Below are 18,218 nucleotides of genomic sequence, written 5' to 3' on the forward strand. Positions count from 1 at the left end.
CCAAAATCTTGGAGCCTGCACCATAGTCTCTCAGCCATCCTACCAATGCCAGGGCATAGCATATTCCCTCCTATAAACAACAATCTTCAAGGCCAAATTTTGGTAATAAATAGTTAATCTTTCTCATCACCAGTAAAGATCATTGTTGTTGCCAGTGCTGGTTCAGGTTCCTCAAGTATTCCCAATTTACCTAACAATCCTCTAAATGTTTCACAGGTGTTTCCAGGACTACTGTAGCTGCACAAGTTCCAAAAAGTTTGGAGTAAAGTGCCTGCTTTCACTACTCAGGTTCAAGCACATTAAAAGGATTTGAGGAAATCCATTCAGTGCTGTGCACAATGAAGGAGAAAGGGGAACCATTCTGATGAGTTGCAGGTATCATTTCAGACCTCTAAAAAGTCGGGGAAAAGATATATTTGTATTCTAAAAAGATAACAGCAACCTCCATGTATTCTCAAGGATTGTCAGCAGTTGGCCTCTAGTCTAGCTTGAAGATTTTGGTAACCCTAGCAGCTACCAGCAGGTCCAGACAAGCTTAAACTAGAGATTGCCTAAGCCACAGATTGCTGGGAGGGTGCATACCACCTGTGAAACAGCAGCCGTTGACCTGTTCTTATATTTCCTATTCTGAACATCCACTGGTGGTAATTGTCAGACACAAAATACGGGAATAGTTGGATCTTTGTTCAACCTAACATGCTTGGTCTTTTTGTTTGTTTACATCATTTTTAGTAAGGGTAGAAATGAGACACCTTCTATCCTAACTGCACGGAGCCATATGGAAAAGCAGCAGTTTTTATTGACCCTGGTCACCCAAGGGCACCCTTGTACAAAGAGGCACCGCTGAGACATGGATCCACCGAGCTTGCCAATATAGTAGAAGCAGCACCTATAGCAGATGGCAGCTTGGAGTTGCATAGGTTTTAGAGGTGTCTAAATGCAGAAGAGGATTGTAGGGGTGGGAGAAACAGGAGAGCATCAGTTGATTGTGAAGTTGGAGTGAAAGCCTTCATAAGTATTTTCAGCTGTTACAGTTGCAGGTGGTTCTGTTAGTAACTGTTCCTTACATACAGAGGAGCCTTTTAAACACCTATTTGCATCTGCTTTGGATGAATATATATGTACACACATATATATTTATATAAATCTTTCACTGTGTGCAGTCAGTGAAAGAAAAGGGTCTCTTAAACCTGTGAAATTAAATTTGACTCAAAGATAATTTAGGGTGATAATAAAGGTGAAAGTTCAGTATCTTTCTGACCTAATGTGATACCCATACAAAATGTATTGACCTGCTGTCTTACTTTTTGTTCTTGCTTGAAACCTGAAATTTGGTTTCAAATAAAAATCGATTCCTACCAGGTTCATATAATACAAGTGCTTTATTGAATTCTCACTGAAACAGTGTTGCTCAGGGACTAGGGGCCAAATCCTGGTCTTGTGGCATAGGGCCAGGAGCATTTCGTAGGATGTGACAGTTTCCAGAACACAGGCCACTGTGACTTTAGGGGAAGGTAAGGGAGACGGGTATCTACCCTAGAGAGATGTTACAAGCAGGAAAAAAAAAAAAAAAAAAGTCAGGAATGGAAACTGTGTCTTCTGTTCTAGCACTAATGGTTTTCTGCTGAAATTTTCAAAATCTGTTGCTGGGATGAGCAGCAAATTTTTCAGCCTGGCAGGGCAGTGAAGGTTCCGAGCATCTCGAAGGGACTGGGGGGAGTAGGGGGCAGATTTGTGCCAGATAATTAACAGACTTGCAAAAAAAGCCCCTGTGAGTGAAACAAATGACTTCAACCTTGCAGGCTGTGGAGCAGCTAAGTTTGAGGAAAGGTCACTGGAGTGAAGCAAACCCTCAGGAGAGGGACCTGCACTCATGTGGCAGCAGGAGCTCCCCATGGCACGTCTTCCCCAGCATGGGCCCAACTGCTGACGTAGCTCTGTGGACGTCTCCCCCCCAGCACCCTTCTACAGCACCACGGCAGCATTTCAGTGGTTTCTGCAGCCTACAGGAGCCTCCAAAATACCTGCAGCAAAGAGGTATTGGGGATTTGTTGGTGAGGCTGGAAGCTGATTTATCTGAGCTCTTCTTTGAGTGTTGAATACATTGCTCCTCTAGCTCCCTTTAGAGACCATGTCATCCAATGTCCAGGGTGGGTAGCTCAGTGTCAGAAGGAAATGAGACTTTTGCTCATCATTGTCATATAAGTCAGGGCCCAAATCAGAGCCCTTTAAAATGTGAGAAAATATGAGATTCGATTATCCATATGGATCATTCTGGATTTATTCCAGATTGCTTCATTAATAGCAATCAAAGACATAACTTTAATGGATTTTTTATCCTCAAAATTATGATCATGAGGAATTTGTTCTGGCTATTGATTTTGAAAAGGCTTTTGATTCTCTTCAATAGCCTTAACTTATTTCAGATTTAGGTAACAGTAGGATTTGGTCTTAAATATGTTAGATAGGTCAATCTCCTTTATTCAAATCCACAGTTATGTTAAAAATAATGACCATAGTTTGAAGATTATTTATATACTTCAGATTATACTGGAGAGTCCTTTTTCTCTGATACTTTTGCTGTTACAGGGGAGCCTTAGCTTTGGGAGAAATCTTTTTTTTTAAGGGAAAAGTCAGTGATGTTTTCCATTCTGGCCTTAGATGGAGAATATATTATTTTTCTAATGAAAGTTTTAGATATTATGCTAGAAGATACTGGATGTTCATGTTTCTTTTTGTTAATTGGGGTAAAACTCTTAAAGCCATTAGGCGATTTAAACGTAGCTCTATTTGAGCAATATCCTTTATTGGATCCCCCATTATCCTTTAAACATCTTGGTGTGCAAGGGGATAAAATTAGAAAGAATTTGTTTGCTTTAAATTGCCAGCCTCTGCTTGATAAAACTATTAGCTATTTAGCTAATTGGACTGCTCTTCCATTATCATTAATTGGCAGAATTGATACAATTAAAATGGGGGCTTTATCTAAAGTGTTTGTGTTTTTTTTTTCTGAGGTTTTCCCATCAAGTTCCCTAACGTGTTCGGGGAGCCTTACATTCTACAATTAGTTTAGTTTTCAGGGTTAGAGGTAAATTTAATTCTGAAACTCTGCAGCTTCTCCTAGAGTCAGCTGGACTGGCTCCTGCTAATTTTATTGTTGTTTTTGGCTGCCCTGGTACAACATGTTGTTTCATGATTTAGACAATCCCCAGCATTATGCAGCCGTGGCGTGCATGGGGCAGTGCAGCTGCAGGCTGAGCACAGCCAGGCCCTGGGAGCACCCCCCTGCTTTGCAGAAGGTCAGGGCAAGGCTTGCTCCTAGGGCTGCATCCTGCAAGGTGCTAAACATCCATTATTCCCTGACCCACCAAAGCACTTTAACACAGCCATAACTTTTAAGCACACGTACAGGCCCAGTGACGCCAATTAGCTTACTCATACTAGTGAAGTTAAACAAAGGCCGTGCTTGGCTGGGGCTATAGTAATCATCACCTTGTTGGTTTGAGACTCCTACGCGAGCTCCTTGCAAAGCAGCACGTGTTGTTCGGCTTCCACCTTGGTCACGCTCTAGCTGATGCCCCTCCAGATCAGCCCGGGGACACTGGGTTTGGAGGAGAGGCGCTGCCAGTGCTGCCCTTCCCTTGTGGTCAAGCCTGCACCCTCTGTTCCCACCCCTGGTGAACACGCCATCTTTTCTGGATTGCTGGTACAAATCGTGCTCCCCCCTCCTAACATTATGATTCATGTCAGCCATTAGCCTCAAATAAAGGAATAGGCCATAAGAAAACTAAAACCAAATCGTGCTTCTACCAGAGGGAAGTCTCCTTGAGAAGCAGGGCCTCTATTGCCAGAATTAGTCATCTGGGTCTGCCTTTTGCACCAGAGGCTAAGAAAAACAGAGAGTGATTAATTGGGCAGGATCAAGAGGGTGTTGCCCCTCCTATACATCTGGCTGGTGTGGGCGGTTGCTTATTCACACCATGGGGGCAGTGGCTACATCACTGATTAACACCACCTCTGCTTCATCTGCGTCATGATTTTAGTTAGTCCTGGGGTAGCCGCATGAGTTCTTCACCACTCAAACATGCTCTTACACCTGGACTTGCTAGGAAGCTGTGTAGAGCTGGCTTTATCACTATCAAAATGAGCCATTTAAAGCTGCTTAAATAATTTGTATCTGAAATACACAATTGTACTCAAAATGCAAAAAAAAAAAAAAAAAAAAAAAAGGTTTTATCTGTAAGATATGTGCAAATACAGTTGTATGTAATTTTAACTAAGATAAATCTGGCCCATTCTTGTAGGCGTGACCCAATATGCATGTAACAGGTAGGAATTCTGTAGTAACCTTAATGCAATACTGCCCTGCTTAATTCATTTGAGTCATTGTGGTCATTAGAATATACCAGTCATTTCATGAAATACATCATATTTCGTGGGTTAATCCTGATTTTGTTGTGATGCTTTGATTTTGGGTATTATCTGAATTATTCTGCCCATCCCTTCTCCATTCATTTTGTCTATGACAAATATCATTCTACATAGATTTCACTCATACACTTATTTGTTATTAAATTATGCATCTCTTTAAGGAGATAGACCCATCAAGTGGTACTATACCCCATAGCACAAAAAATGAGGCATTGTTTACTTTTGCATTAAAAGGCATGAATGTGGAGCACACTGTTTATAAGATAGTAATGAATTATTTGGATTTTTGACCTTAAATCAGAGTCAATCCAGCTAAGCTCAGTGGCTGATGGAATTGAAATGTAATGGATAAGAGCCCAAGAGATGACCATACTGTAGTTCTAACAGGCACGACTTGTCCCGTATCAACCACCTCAGCCAAGCACCTTGGCGCTGCATGGCAGCAGGTGCAGAACCTCACCGCGGTCACAGGGCCGCCTTCTTGCTGCCTCGGGGACAGAACATAGCATGGGCTGAGGCTGAACTGCTGCTCCAGGTCTTGGGATGCTTCTTCTAGGGAGAAAGAGAGCACCTGAGTCTCTGGGGCTACAACCTGGGCTCTCAGCTCCCTGTCACAAAAGTCACTTTGGGCTGAAGGGCTGGGGCTGCTGCGACTCCATCAGGCTGAACGTGTCTCCCACCAGCACCGTCAGAAGCCCCACGTGCTTGCTGACTGCCCCGTGGTTCAGTGAAAGAGGAGGGGGAGCAGAACCAAAACCCCTGAGAGTAAGAAACAGACAACTGTGCAACAACCCTGTGCTGATTTTACTTCTGGCTTAATTCAGTAAATAAGTAGCATTGCACTGGTGTAAAACTCAGGTAAAGAGGTAAGAATCAGGCCCCGTGGGAACAGAGGAGCTGCAATGTAGGAGCCGATCCTCGATGTACAACATTTAAGGTGTGTTAGGACCAAACACACCTTAGTGCAAGCAGTGCTGCTTATTTGCTTCCATTAGCTGTGAATTTGGTTTGTGATCACCAGGACAAGAAAAGTCCAGGAAAAGGGACATTCCTGGGCTGAAACATTGCTAGGGCATAGCAACACCTTTTCCTCAGTTTGAAAGTAGAGTTATAACTCTGTATGTCATTAACTAAGACAATAATAAATTAATACAATAGCCCAGTAATAGTGCTGTAATGCTTTCATGTATGAATTAGAATGTGAATACTGAGCTTTTCATTTCATGGTTGAAAAATACATGAGTTGACCCAAATATTAATTTCTGCATTTCAATCATTTACATATCATGGGTCAATAATCATTTCTTGCACAAATGACTTTTCAAATGAGAAGCAGTATATTGTAATGGTCTGTCGTATTTACAAACATATCATTGTTTTCCCAACTTAGCACTTAGTATTTAACATATACTGGACAAAGATATTGTTTGCCAAATACAGTACAAAAATGGCTCGTAAAATGCAGAGACTATTTTCTTTTACTATTATCCATAATTTATAATGTTCATAAACCATGGAGTGGCATACCCTTGCCCCTGGCAGGCCTGGGCCCCCACTGTGGACTGGACATGGTTTGCCTGCGATGGTTCAGGAGACCAGACACCTCTCTCTGCTCTCTATTGACCTTAAAAACCTCACCCCTTTGAGGAGTCCTCTGAAGATCCAGCACTGTCAGAAGGGCTAATGGTGGTTTTCTGAGGTTTAATACATCCCAAGGCTTTTTTACAGCATGCAATGACATTAAAAAAAAAAAAAAAGCCTAGGGTGTCTTTTTTCAATTACTTTACAAAGCTGGAATAATATAAATAACCTTGCTTTTTACTTATTGGTATTGAACTTAGTCCATCATTTTGGGCTGTTCATTGTTTCCTCATATTCCACCCCTTTATAAGCCACCATATCCCAGCAGAAACCTTGTGTTTTGGATTAGTGTTCAAGTTCTGAATTAATCAGGGACTAGTACAGCATATATACACTGCCCAGCAAGATGAATTTACACATCTGCCTTTTCCCCTAATTATTATTCCAGAGGTTGAATGTCAACAGCATATGGGTATGTCCTCATAGAGGCATGCAAACACACATACAGGCGCACACACTGTACATTAATCTCTCTTGGCTTATCTGTTGCTGTCTTTAATTTGTATACTTCAAAATTGAGTGGTGAGGTCATTTATTAGACTGTTTCTGTGAGTTTTATGTAGTGATAAGAAAGCAGTAACATGCAATTTGTTTTTATAGAACTCACTTTTGTAAGTATGATCTAATATTTCCTTTCTTTTACTGAACAGTGAGGAAGAAGAGCTTGCAGAGGTAACTAAGAGTTAACTGGCTACATTTCAGCTGTCACCATTGTCTTACATCTACATAGAGAGTGGGAGAACCAGGGAAATATAAGTACAGAAGGCCACTGGGAAAAAACATTTGTAAGTAGAAATTTCTCCTCAGAAGCCTCAGAGAAAATCTTTCCAGTTTGTCTTGATTTTTCTTCCCCTATTTTTTAAACACAATGTGTGGTGGAAACGATTGTTATTATCCAAAGGACCTTACTTGCTGGCTCGCTGCATCTCTGTTTATGAAATGCCATAACAAAAGTGAGCTCACGCTTGTGTGCTTCCAATGCGTGATGTTCCTGTGTGCCAGATGGGCACTTTCATGACTGTATGAGCGTGGATTATTTCATTTCCTACATCTGGGACTCCAAATGGCTGCACAGAATGCCACAGGAGAGAGGCACAGATCTTCAGCTGGGGAAACCTACCTTCACAGGGGAACTGGCTACATCAGAGGGGATGAGGCAGAGAAGCCCCGAGTGATATCTGAAAGTTCACATAAAGCAGGGCCATAAGGGAAACCTTTAGAACCAGGAACAAGACAAAAATAAACAATAACTAATGCTGGATGTCAGCTGCGGGTAGGGGGGAGGGAAGCTAAACCATAAGCAGTTTCTTGCCTGGCCACAGAAGATGTGTTTGGAATGCTGTTTTGTATTTCAGCTCAGAAACTCTGCTGTGACCTTCAGATATCGCTGGGTATTACAAGTTCTACAGATAGCCACAGAGAAATATCCTAAGGAGAGCTGGCATAGACTGTGCCATCTTAGTTAGTGTTGACTGCATATTGCTCACAGCCCATTCCAGAACTGTGACTGGGCAGCCTTATAAAAACACTGCCGAATTCTACAGGCATCGTCAGGAAGGCTACAGTTTGTCATAATGCTGTGGCAGGATTTGGGATAACTACTTATTTGCGGGATAGGTGTTTTCCCTTTTTTTTTTTTTTTTTAATCCCATTAAAATGAGGGCAGAACCTCCGTATCATGAAGACTTGACTTGCTACACTTTTGTAGTATATGTTGCATTTCAGAGCCAGCAAACGGGAGATGGTAAGAAGAGATGGAATAGCCTGTCCTGTATATTTGATTGAATTAGCTGTAGCAGAAAAAAATATAGTTAACCCAGTGGCTTCCTTAAGATGAAAGAGAGCAAGCCCCCCCCAAAAAAGAACAAATGGAAAAAATAATGAACAAAAGAAAGTAAGAGCTTGTGACACAAAGTAAGAAAAATAAACAGCAGTTGACTTAACTATTTTGCATAAGATATTTACAAACCACAGCATATTACTGTTTGCTTTATGCATTTTCACATCCTGCTCAGTTTAAAGCAGTAATTTTCTGCAAGGACAACAGAGGGAAAAAAATGCTTTACACTGCTTATATTAATTACATTTTTTCATTACCCGTCATGTTTTCTACAGGCTTGTGTATTATTACTGTAAAATGTAATGAAACAGAAAAAGAAAAAAAAGAATGGACTTCTGGGAAATTTTCCAATTCTTGAAATGCAATGTTAATTGAGAGCTATTTTTAGGTCATCACAGATAGAGCTGAACCCATTGCCATCAGTGCACACAATGGGGACAGCCCAGGTGCAACACAGACTGGGTGAGGGTATCAGTTTCTACTGATGGAGAAAAGGGGAGAGAAGCAAACTCCCCAGAGGGGAGGCTCTTGGTAGGTTTGGGGCAGCTTCTATTTCCTGACATAAAGTTCTCAAAGCACAAAATGAACGGGAAGGGTACAGAGCTGGCATGGGTCCAGGACCTGCCGGAACCATGGGTGCTCCAGAAGGAGACCCAGTGGCTCCTGTGACAAGAGGGCAAAGCAAATGAAAGTGAGAAGCTCACTGCTTTGGTGGCTGACTTCCAGCTCTGGCATGGAGGGCACTCTGAAAGTCAGCATAAAATAAAGTCCCCCAAAATGTATCAGAAATGTGATCCCTTTAATTTATAGATCTCCTAAAAGGCTGCCAGAAATCAATTATTTTAATTTGTATATAGCACAGCCATGGACTGATTCAAGTTCTTTTGAAGTATTTTTAAACAGCCATTGCACAAAGCCATCCTCTTTCCCATATGCAAAAAAAAATGAATTGAAAACCACAATTTCTCACAGTGGCTTTGATCGCGAGAAAAGACACACAGGCCTCTGCAAGCAAATCTGAGGCCCCCCGCTAAGTCCTTTAACTGGGTACCTTTACTGTTGGTCCCAAGAATCACTGCAGCTCTCCCTGCATTATCTGCCTCCTTTCCCAAAGAGTGCAGGGAAGGTGTTTGAGCCAATAACAGCTTGTGAAGACGGGAGGAAATGCTTACTGCTACTTGCGGGTGGGTGGAGGTTCCCTTTGAAACAGGAGAAGTGGAAAATCTTTGATGTGCACTTACCAAGGCCAAAATGAAAGGGGAGAGAGCATCCCATGTGGGGGAAGCCACTATTATCGCCACAAAGCTGTTCTGTTTTACACAGCGCTACTGTAAAAGCAAGAGCCTAACGCAAACATTTCAGCAGCCATCCTCACTTGCCAGGTAACATGTTATGGAAACATTGAGATTAACCCAGACAGTTTTCTACCCACTTTAGTCCCATGCATGTAGCAATCTCAAAAGGCAGTCATGGCCAGATGATGGGATTACCAAGACTGACTTCTGGTTCTTCTGTTGGCTTTGGTGCTACTGGAAAGCTGATAAGTATAGGAGACACCTCTCCACCCATATTGTCCCAGATCATCAAGGCCTTTTTGGGGTGGATCCTAAACAAAGGCACTTAAGCACCCAAATTCCCGAGGTGATCTGATCCTTTTCCACCTATAAGACATAGCTTGCATCCTGTCTTTTCTTTGTTCACTACAAGTTTCTTTGCTTTTCTGTGGATCTGTCAGCCTGCTCACCAGGCTCGCCCCTTTTCCAATCTTAGCTCAAGAATCCCGAATATGCCCAAGGGCCTCATGAAGTAGCAGGCTTCAGTGCTCCTCTGGGTCTGGCAGTGTGGCTCACCTTGACCTGAGCAGTAGCATGGGCCTCAGCTTTGTACTCACTGCCTGCCTATTTTCAAACCTCTGCTGTACCCAGCCATAAGCTATGACTTATCAGAACATACTACCTTTGTGCATTCCAGATGTGTTTCTTCCTCTCACCCCCAGCAGATTTGACACTGGTATAGAAATGTTATGGATTTGACTGGCAAGGTTTAGATGGATTTAAAAAAAAATAAAAATACACACATAAAGCAAAGCAAAACACAAACTGAAGAGTTAGTTTGCTCTCGAAACATCTCTAGTGCTAAGATAGAAGTGATAAATCATAAATATAAACCAACATGATTTTCTCTTATCTGACACATTGAATTAAGACTGTTGAGCTCAAACACTTAGAGCAGAATTGACAAACACTTCCTTTTAGGAATGCTGCATCAAAGCTATTAACTTTTATAGTCAGAGACCATTTAGAGCCAAGGCAAGGCATGTGCATTAGCACACTCTGCCACTCACCCAACAAAAGGCATGCGAGCTGGGATACTCTATTAGCAAATCAAGAAAGTCCTGCTCCTATTGACCATGCTTGTCCTGCCTCCAGTAGTGGTGCCAGCATTTGGACTTTAGTTTGCCAGGCCAAGGTGGCTCCAACTTGTTGTAGCCTCACTGTGGCCCTTAGCTCATTATTGGCTTGTCAGCACTATACTTCATCAAGACTGACAGATAACCCCATACTTTTGTATCTCATCGTGACAGGCTCCTTTTTGTTTTCAGACTTGAGTTATTCCCTTTTGCTAGGAAAATTGATCTGGATCCATAGCTCTCTGATAGAAAGTCACATTTTTCTACAAAGGACTCAGCTTTGTTCTTTCACGAGGCTTCAGTTCTCCTCAGCACCCCAAGTTGCTCTCCTTGTAGGCGGTGGCCCAGAAATGGCAGGGCTCCTTTGCAGGCCCAAGCAGGTGAATTTTTTTAGTGGAATGACAAGAGGAAATGGTGGAGGGCATGGAAGGAGCTAAGGGACTCATGAGGCCACAAAGTCTCCTGGTGCACGGACAGTTTAACTCAAGCCAGCTAGATCCTACCACAATGCCCCTGTGGCCACGGCTCCCATGTGAGTCAGCCCCTCAGTGCACCAGCTACTGGGGAAAGGGCAATAAATGAGTTATTCCAAGTCAAAGCCACTGCGTAGATCAGGGAGTCAGCATTAAAATGGAAATTCCGACTTAAGATGATGTCCATGGGAATTTTGTCATTGCTTTCACCTGAAGTAGGATTTCATCTCTAGGAGCTTTCATTTTTCCAGTTGATTAGCTGGCACCTGTCCTCTGCTGAAAGACGGTAGCGGTGCACCTGAAGAATTGCAGTAATAAGCCAGTCGAGGAGGCTTTGCAGGATGGACCCATGGAGACTGCAGTCATTTGACTGGATCAATAGGTGGGATTTCATCAGAGAGAGGGGATTCAAATGTCACTTTGAAAATTTCACTTCAATGTGTTCATTTTCTGTTACAGCTGTGTCAGGAATGGCCTGTAGATTTAAACTCTGACTCAGAGCAGGAGAAATGAGGATCCATTAATTCTTATGAAAAAAATGCCATTCCAGGCCATAGCCCTAACATAAATGAATTTGGCATGTCCAGGAGTGGACCATCACTTCCATGATGAAATCAATGGATATAATTTAAGCTTTGGTCAGATGAGGCTTCAAGCTTGCAGACCATGCACCAAATGTTTATTAGTGTTTAGAGGGACAGACAGCTACTGACTGCAGCACAGAGCTCTCAAAAATTTTGTTGTCTCAATCCCGGGAAGCAACAGACAACAGTTCTTAAATATGTCTCAGGCTTTAAGATTTTCAGAAGCTCTTGTGTTCCCAACTCCCATAGGCAAAAGAAGCCTGGAAGCTTTAAAAAACAGAAGTAGGCACTGATCTGCATCCAGAGGTGCTCTAGTATCTGTGGAAATTTGCTTCTAATTTATCCAACAGCCCCATCTTTCTGGGTCACATTTAGGACCATGAGCACTTTTCATGGCCCTGCTCTGCAAAATCTGCTCCCTTGCAGAGGGTTGAGGGTAAAAAAGGAAAGACAACATGTTACGGACCCCAGCTGACAAAAATATGCCATAAGCAGGGATGTGCAAGTCAGGGTATTAAAAAGATTCCATTGGTATACTTCAGCTGCAGAACCCAACCAAGATGGGGAAACTACATCTTCCAGTTTGACATTTTTGCAGGTGCAAAGATCCCCAACCTGCCTCGCCGCCCCATTGTGTCCGCTGCAGCAGGGATGTGCCAGGCAGCATGGCCCAAACACCGGGGCTCACAGACCATGCCAATGCCCACCTCCCGTTACACCCCGAGCACTGAGGTGTGGAACTGGGTGTCCATGCTCACACACAGCCCATTGGGGTCGGGAGCTGACCCCTGGCCTCTCTGATTTGGCTCGGTACGTCACACTTTAATCTTACCATTTTCCTCGAGTTTTCCTAACTGTAGTATTCCTGGGTATCATCAGTGTAAATTTCACCTCCCAAGTAACTCCTCAAACCCAAGCATATCCCTGTTTAAATACCAGGATTGGGATGAAGAATACTCTTCTTAAATGGTATCCTTTGAAATGGGGCACTGTGCATGAAAAGGCCTGCCAGCTTCCCATCAGAAGGGTGAGCTGAGGTGGGGGGGCTGGAAACACTGACCGCAGCCAATTTCTTTTTTTTTTTTTTTTCTATTTGTTAATCCACTTTGTCCAAACAATATGAACATTTGGTGCATTTAGCTCTAAATATGTCAAATGCTCCTTTAGGAAAGAACTTCCAAAACCTAAAATCATCTTTTAAGATCAAATTTATTGCCAGAGCTCAAAATGATTCTTCTCTATACAAATAAACACACACAGACTTGCGTACTTCATCTGCACTGCAGGAATTGTCCTGGGATAGCACTGTGCTATCTGTGGAGCCCTGCTGCAAAGCCCAGCTTTCTGATACCAAAAGAGCACTGCAAATATTAACACATTGTTGAGAGTGGGGGAAGGAAAAAAAAAAAAAAAGCAAGAATGATTATCGCAAGAATATAACAAATCTAAAAATAAATTGGCTTCATTTTCACCTATTGCAGACCAATGGGGGTAAAACAACTTTAATTAGTGTAACAGGACAATAGGAATGAAATTGGCTTGGTCACAAGATTTTTGCAGGATGACACTGATGGTATTACTATCCAACTTCAAAGATTTGGAAAGATGTGGCTGCTAACACTAGAGAATAGAAACCTGTTTTTCATCAACTAGGCTGGCCTGACAAATTAAGTCTGTGGAGTCATTAGATTAAGATAAGAGCTTATCTCCTAGACTGACATTTATTCAGAGGTTTTTATGCTGCTCAGCTAGTAATTAGTGCAGTTGAATTTTTAACACTGCTTTGTCCAGTCACTTTACAAATTTGAAATATATACAGTTTTTATTAAAAAATAAAAAAAATAAAAAAAAATCTGAGAGTACAAAATTATTAGCTTGGAAATGTTTTAATTCTAGAAAAGTTTGATGCTAAAAATCTTCAAGCAGGTCAGAAATGCTTCTGCTTTTGACTCATTTCCATATACAGATTGAGAGGCCCCTTAAACTAAATTTTTAGGCACTAAGCAGCAGATATCTGTAGCAAATCTGTAATTTCTTTCATGCCCAACCATTTTGTAATTCTGCTGCTTTCCAGGGGCAAGAATCCAGTGGAGGCTGCACTCTGCTCATTAATGCCTGTCTGCCTCCTTCCGCACTCAGGTTGGGATTTCTGGGGGGGAGTTTCAAAAGGATTCTTCTCTCATATGTCTGATTTCATGGGATAAGGTTTATTTTTCCTGTCTTTCTTTTCTTGTAGTAACAGATGGATTGTTCCACAGAAAACCAATGCATTACTTTTGGACACACGTTTTAACATTGTGTTAGACTAACAAATCTCTTTAAAAAAAAAAAAAAGCTCACTTTGAGTGATCAATGATCAGAATTGGAATAATAATTAGTGATGAAATGGGTGAAGATTTTTTTAATGAACTTTGACTTTTTTATAGCTGTCCTATTATTACTGTTACAATACTTATTTTGCCCAAAATGCAACCATCTCAGCATGTAACTGTTAGAAATACAGACAAGGAGAGTTTGTACTAGGAAATTATGGTTCATCCAACTACTTTAGTTCTTTATTCCTATGATTACTGGCTTCCCCCTTGCCCCCAAAGAAAAAAAAAATAGCAGGGACTCTGGAAAGACCCAGACGACCTCAGCCTGCCTGTTTGCAAAACAGACCATTCACCTGTGCACGTTACACCCTACTGCCAAGACCCCCGGCACCAGGGCAGCCGGCCACACCACCTTTGCCCCTCTTCTGAGCCTGCAGTGGCAGTGGTGGAGCGGGACGTGGGTGCTGAGGCCACCTGGAACCAGGGTCTGTGTGCCAGTGTTTCATGTCTGCTGCTGTGGGTTTGGGTTTTCCTGACAATTACGTGACCCCGCAGCACCAGAGGAGTTAGGCACCTGGTGCAGTGGGAGAGGGCGGGCACGAGGAAGCAGGGATATCAGGGCTTGCACAGACAGGAGAAAAGCCCTGCTGCCCTCCCCTTCCCGAGCCAGAGCCACCACCTAGGCCTGCCCTGACTCCTGTTTTCAGGCAGACGCTCTCAGGCCTCTCTGACAGAAAGACCCGCAGCACTTCCCAGGGTGAAACCCTGCCACTGGGCATCCCACCATCCCCAGACTGCAGGTGAGACCTCAGCCTGTGGTTAGGAGCACCAAGAGGTGGAGACAGAGACAATATCATAGGCTGGTTTGGTTTGGTAGGGGCCTCTAAAGATCATCTTACTGAACGATACATGTGGCAATGCTCATGAAGTGGCTGGGAAGAAATTTGCGTCAATCTGACCACTTGCATCAGCCCCCCATGAGCTCCAAGCACCGTTTGGCAGACAGCCCTTTTCTCCCCTCTGAACTGTAGCTGTTGATGCTGCCTTTGCTATCTCCCAAGTCCAAAATCCCACAGAATTGCCAAGTACAGCTCACTTCCCTGCCGGAATGGCCCAACAGAGCGCAGAAGTGGAGCCCGGGCCTGGCCCTTGGGTGTCTGTGAGGGGAAAACCCAAATTCTGATTTCTCTAGGGACGAGCATGGCCTGAGTAGAGGGAGGAAGGAGTTGAGCTCAGGCTCCCTGGGGTTTGTGGCAGCAGCATCCCCATTTCCCTTTGTTCCCCTGTGCTCTGCGTTGCTGCAGAGGCTGGACAGTGTCAGCACTGCCCCAGCAAGCTCCGGTGTGGCTGTTAGATGAAGGGGAAAGCTGTCATCACCACACAGGCACACAACCAAAGAAGGCCTGTGCCTTTGAGCTGAAGAGACAACTAATATGAAGCTATAAGCATCTTCTTTTGATGGCTGTGGAGATAACAGCACACAGGCATCTGTCACAGCTGTCCATCAACAGCGCTGCCTCATGGAGCAGTTCCCAGGCCCGGAGCCACTCCAGCCACCTCAGCCAGCCGCCCGTCCGTGGGGCCTCAGCTCGTGGTCTGCCGCCATCCTGCACCTCCATGAGCGATGCCGCTGTCCTGCACCTGTGCCTTGGGTCAGCGGTTTAAAGACAGCTGCTGCTTGATGGCGCACACAAAATGAATTACGGCCCTCGGTTACGGCCTAAGAGTCTGGAGACTGAGACCTTCACTGACCCCGCGCAGGAGGCCAAGGGCTGGCAGGAGCACAAGCAAAGGAGAAGTCCCGCCAGGTCAAGGGAAGGGGCATCACAGGCTAATAAACTCCGTTACCACAAGGAGAACTTTGTTCAACTTCTGATGCCAGAAAGGACTGCCTGGACTGGCAGGTAAATCTCCCTGAAGATAGAGGAAATGGAGGTTAGAGCACCATATTTATCTCCAGCTACTTAGTAAATAGCGAGATGCTGCAAAAAGAGAAATGGAGTTTTAGCAGCAGGAAGGTGTCGCTGAATGGCAATAAGAGCACAACCACCCTTTGCTCTGCCTGCTGTCGGAGGTACCCCGCTCTCAGGTGGATGATTGCTCTTCAGCACTTGGCCAAGGTCAGACAGGTGAGAGAATTTTTTCTCAAGTTTCTAGCATTCCTAAGCAATTTCTAAAATGAGAGAAAAGGCCAATTACTTCTGTTAACTGGCAAATACGTAGGCAGTGCCAACAGAAATTGCTGCCTGTTACTTAGACTTGCTCTGATTTTATTTTGACAGCTTTGGGCTTTTAGGTTTGGCACCAGAAGTAGCCACGTCCCAGTTTAAAAAAATTGCTTGCCCTTTTCAACTGGATTCCATAGGCTCAGGCTTACCCCTGGTAAATGCTTCACGGTGCCATAAATTATGCATCGAGTTCCACACAAACTTCCTCTACTCCCTGAAATGAAGGTGAACATTCGGTAGCACAAAAACGCGATGTAGCCATCCAGCTGTTTGTGTTTCCCTCAGGCATTCAATACTTCCCACAAATAACTACACTTTGCAGTTCTATAACATACATCCTGAGACCCCACAGGGCACCACAGAGGTGGAGTAAACGCCTCGATTTCTATGTTGTAGGTGCTTAGCACTTCTGAAATGCAAGTTCAAGGCTGGTTGTGCCAAACATCTAAGCTTGGAGAAGTCTTTGTGGAAAGCTGGGGGAAATGATGTGCTTAATCACTGGTGGGCAGTCGGTGGTCAATGCGATCACTGGAGGGGGTTCCCTCACCACACAGGAGGACATCCCTCTCCAGTAGCTGGAGATTTACGCATGTTATTTTTCTGTGGTGCAGTATTCATTAAGCACCTTGCCATGACATGCCATTGCCAGTGTGCCAAATCCTGAGCAAATCACATCCTCTGTTCTTTAGCAGATCTATGAGATAATCTATTACAGATTAATCATTTCAGTCTTATGGTGCAAAGTCAAAAATAAATTGGGGTTTTGAAGCTGGAGGGGAGCCACTTGGGGGGTGGTGTGTTCTCATTGATGCTCCTTATTTGACTTTGAAAACAGTGTCACAATGAGATTTTTGGAGCTGATTGTTACCCCGTGGAATCCAAATCACAAGGTAAAAATGTTGTGGACTAAGTCTTTATCTCCACAAATATCAGCTCAATGTTGAACTGCAGATGATTTTCAGGCTGTTTCCTTCCCTCTCTTCACAACATGAAATATATCTGGGCTGATCCATTACATCTCTTTAGAATAATAGATGACAGAAAAATAAATAGAATAAAATAAAAGCCAAACAGTTTTAAGGACTGAATATCTGCTGGAGATGGAGGTATCCAACCCAGAAAAATAATACAGGCCAGGAATACAGCCAAATATACTATATGAAAATATTCATTTGCATCGTTTTAAATATTCCCTAACAATTTATAAGCTCCTAAATGTCAGGCAGTGAGTAATTTGCCTAGTGCCATAGTTCCTTGTTACACTCCCAGATGAATCGCAGCAGGTCCCTGGTGTCTAAATCGGAGCAGGGGTCAGTGCACAGGGAGAGCTCATTGTCCCTGTGCAGCTCCCTGATCTCTTCTGCAAGATAGGAAGAGCCAAAATCCTCTCCAAATTGGGTATGAGTTGAGAAATGAGACATTTAGTTCCACCTGTGCAGCTATGAACCATCCTCCTAGACAGGAAGGCTTTATCCTGCCATCAGTTATTGAATGCAAAACTACAGTGACTTCATGACGCACTTTACCTTCAGAAGGATGGCAGAATATTGCAGGGAATACAAGGAATGGAAAAACACTATTTTCATTTTCAGTTTCTTTTGCTTGGGTGCAAAGTAAATCAAACCAGGCTCCATGCTGAGTGATATATCATATAAACCTTCCATGTGATATGTATCCCACGATTTGTTTTTCACTACGGTAGCTTTTCGCAATCCATAAGTCAGATGGAACGTAGCTGAGATTTCCTGGCTTGAAATGCAAAGCAATTTTTTTAAGACATGCTGGTGTTTTTTCCATACTAAGAACAGTTGCTAAAGAATACAGCTGCAAATATGTGCCAGAGCATATTCTCTGATGATTTGCTCCAAAGATACAATGCTAACTAGAGTCCCTTACAAAGTCCTTCTTATCAATTAGTGCTTTAAAAGTGTGCATTTAAGCAATATTAAGACTGTAGCAATAAAATAACTAACAAAAGTAAATGACTAGCATAGTGCAATTCTGATCTGGTTTGAATGGGCCCATTTTCCATTCACGACCTATCTTTTGTACTCAATGGGTAATTATGTGTCCTGTGCAGCATCATGCACTAAAAAGCTTGATGTGTGAGGTGTGTGACCCTAGTCAGAGAAATACGTAGACAGATAAATGGATAACATTTCAAAAAGAAAATATGCCTTTAAAATAGCATTAGAACATTGACAGGATTAACAGATCGTAACAGTACGTTGCTTAAAACATGGCGGGCAGAAAGCCTTAAAATACCTGCTCACTGAGCCCGAGAAGGATTTTTCTC

At 43.2% G+C, this 18,218-nt stretch overlaps 1 long non-coding RNA gene across 4 annotated transcripts in view; it reads left to right on the forward strand.

Annotated features, from left to right (window-relative positions):
• Positions 1 to 18,218, forward strand: part of LOC106034043 (uncharacterized) — a 504,730-nt gene that overhangs the window by 474,374 nt on the left and 12,138 nt on the right. For all 4 annotated transcript variants that reach the window (XR_010833079.1, XR_010833077.1, XR_010833078.1 and 1 more), the window contains 3 exons: positions 217 to 375; positions 1,803 to 2,037; positions 6,723 to 6,857. This is a non-coding gene — a long non-coding RNA (uncharacterized lncRNA). The remainder of the gene's footprint in view (positions 1 to 216; positions 376 to 1,802; positions 2,038 to 6,722; positions 6,858 to 18,218) is intronic.

The sequence above is a fragment of the Anser cygnoides genome, chromosome 8 (assembly GCF_040182565.1).
Source record: "Anser cygnoides isolate HZ-2024a breed goose chromosome 8, Taihu_goose_T2T_genome, whole genome shotgun sequence".
Classification (NCBI taxonomy): domain Eukaryota; kingdom Metazoa; phylum Chordata; class Aves; order Anseriformes; family Anatidae; genus Anser; species Anser cygnoides.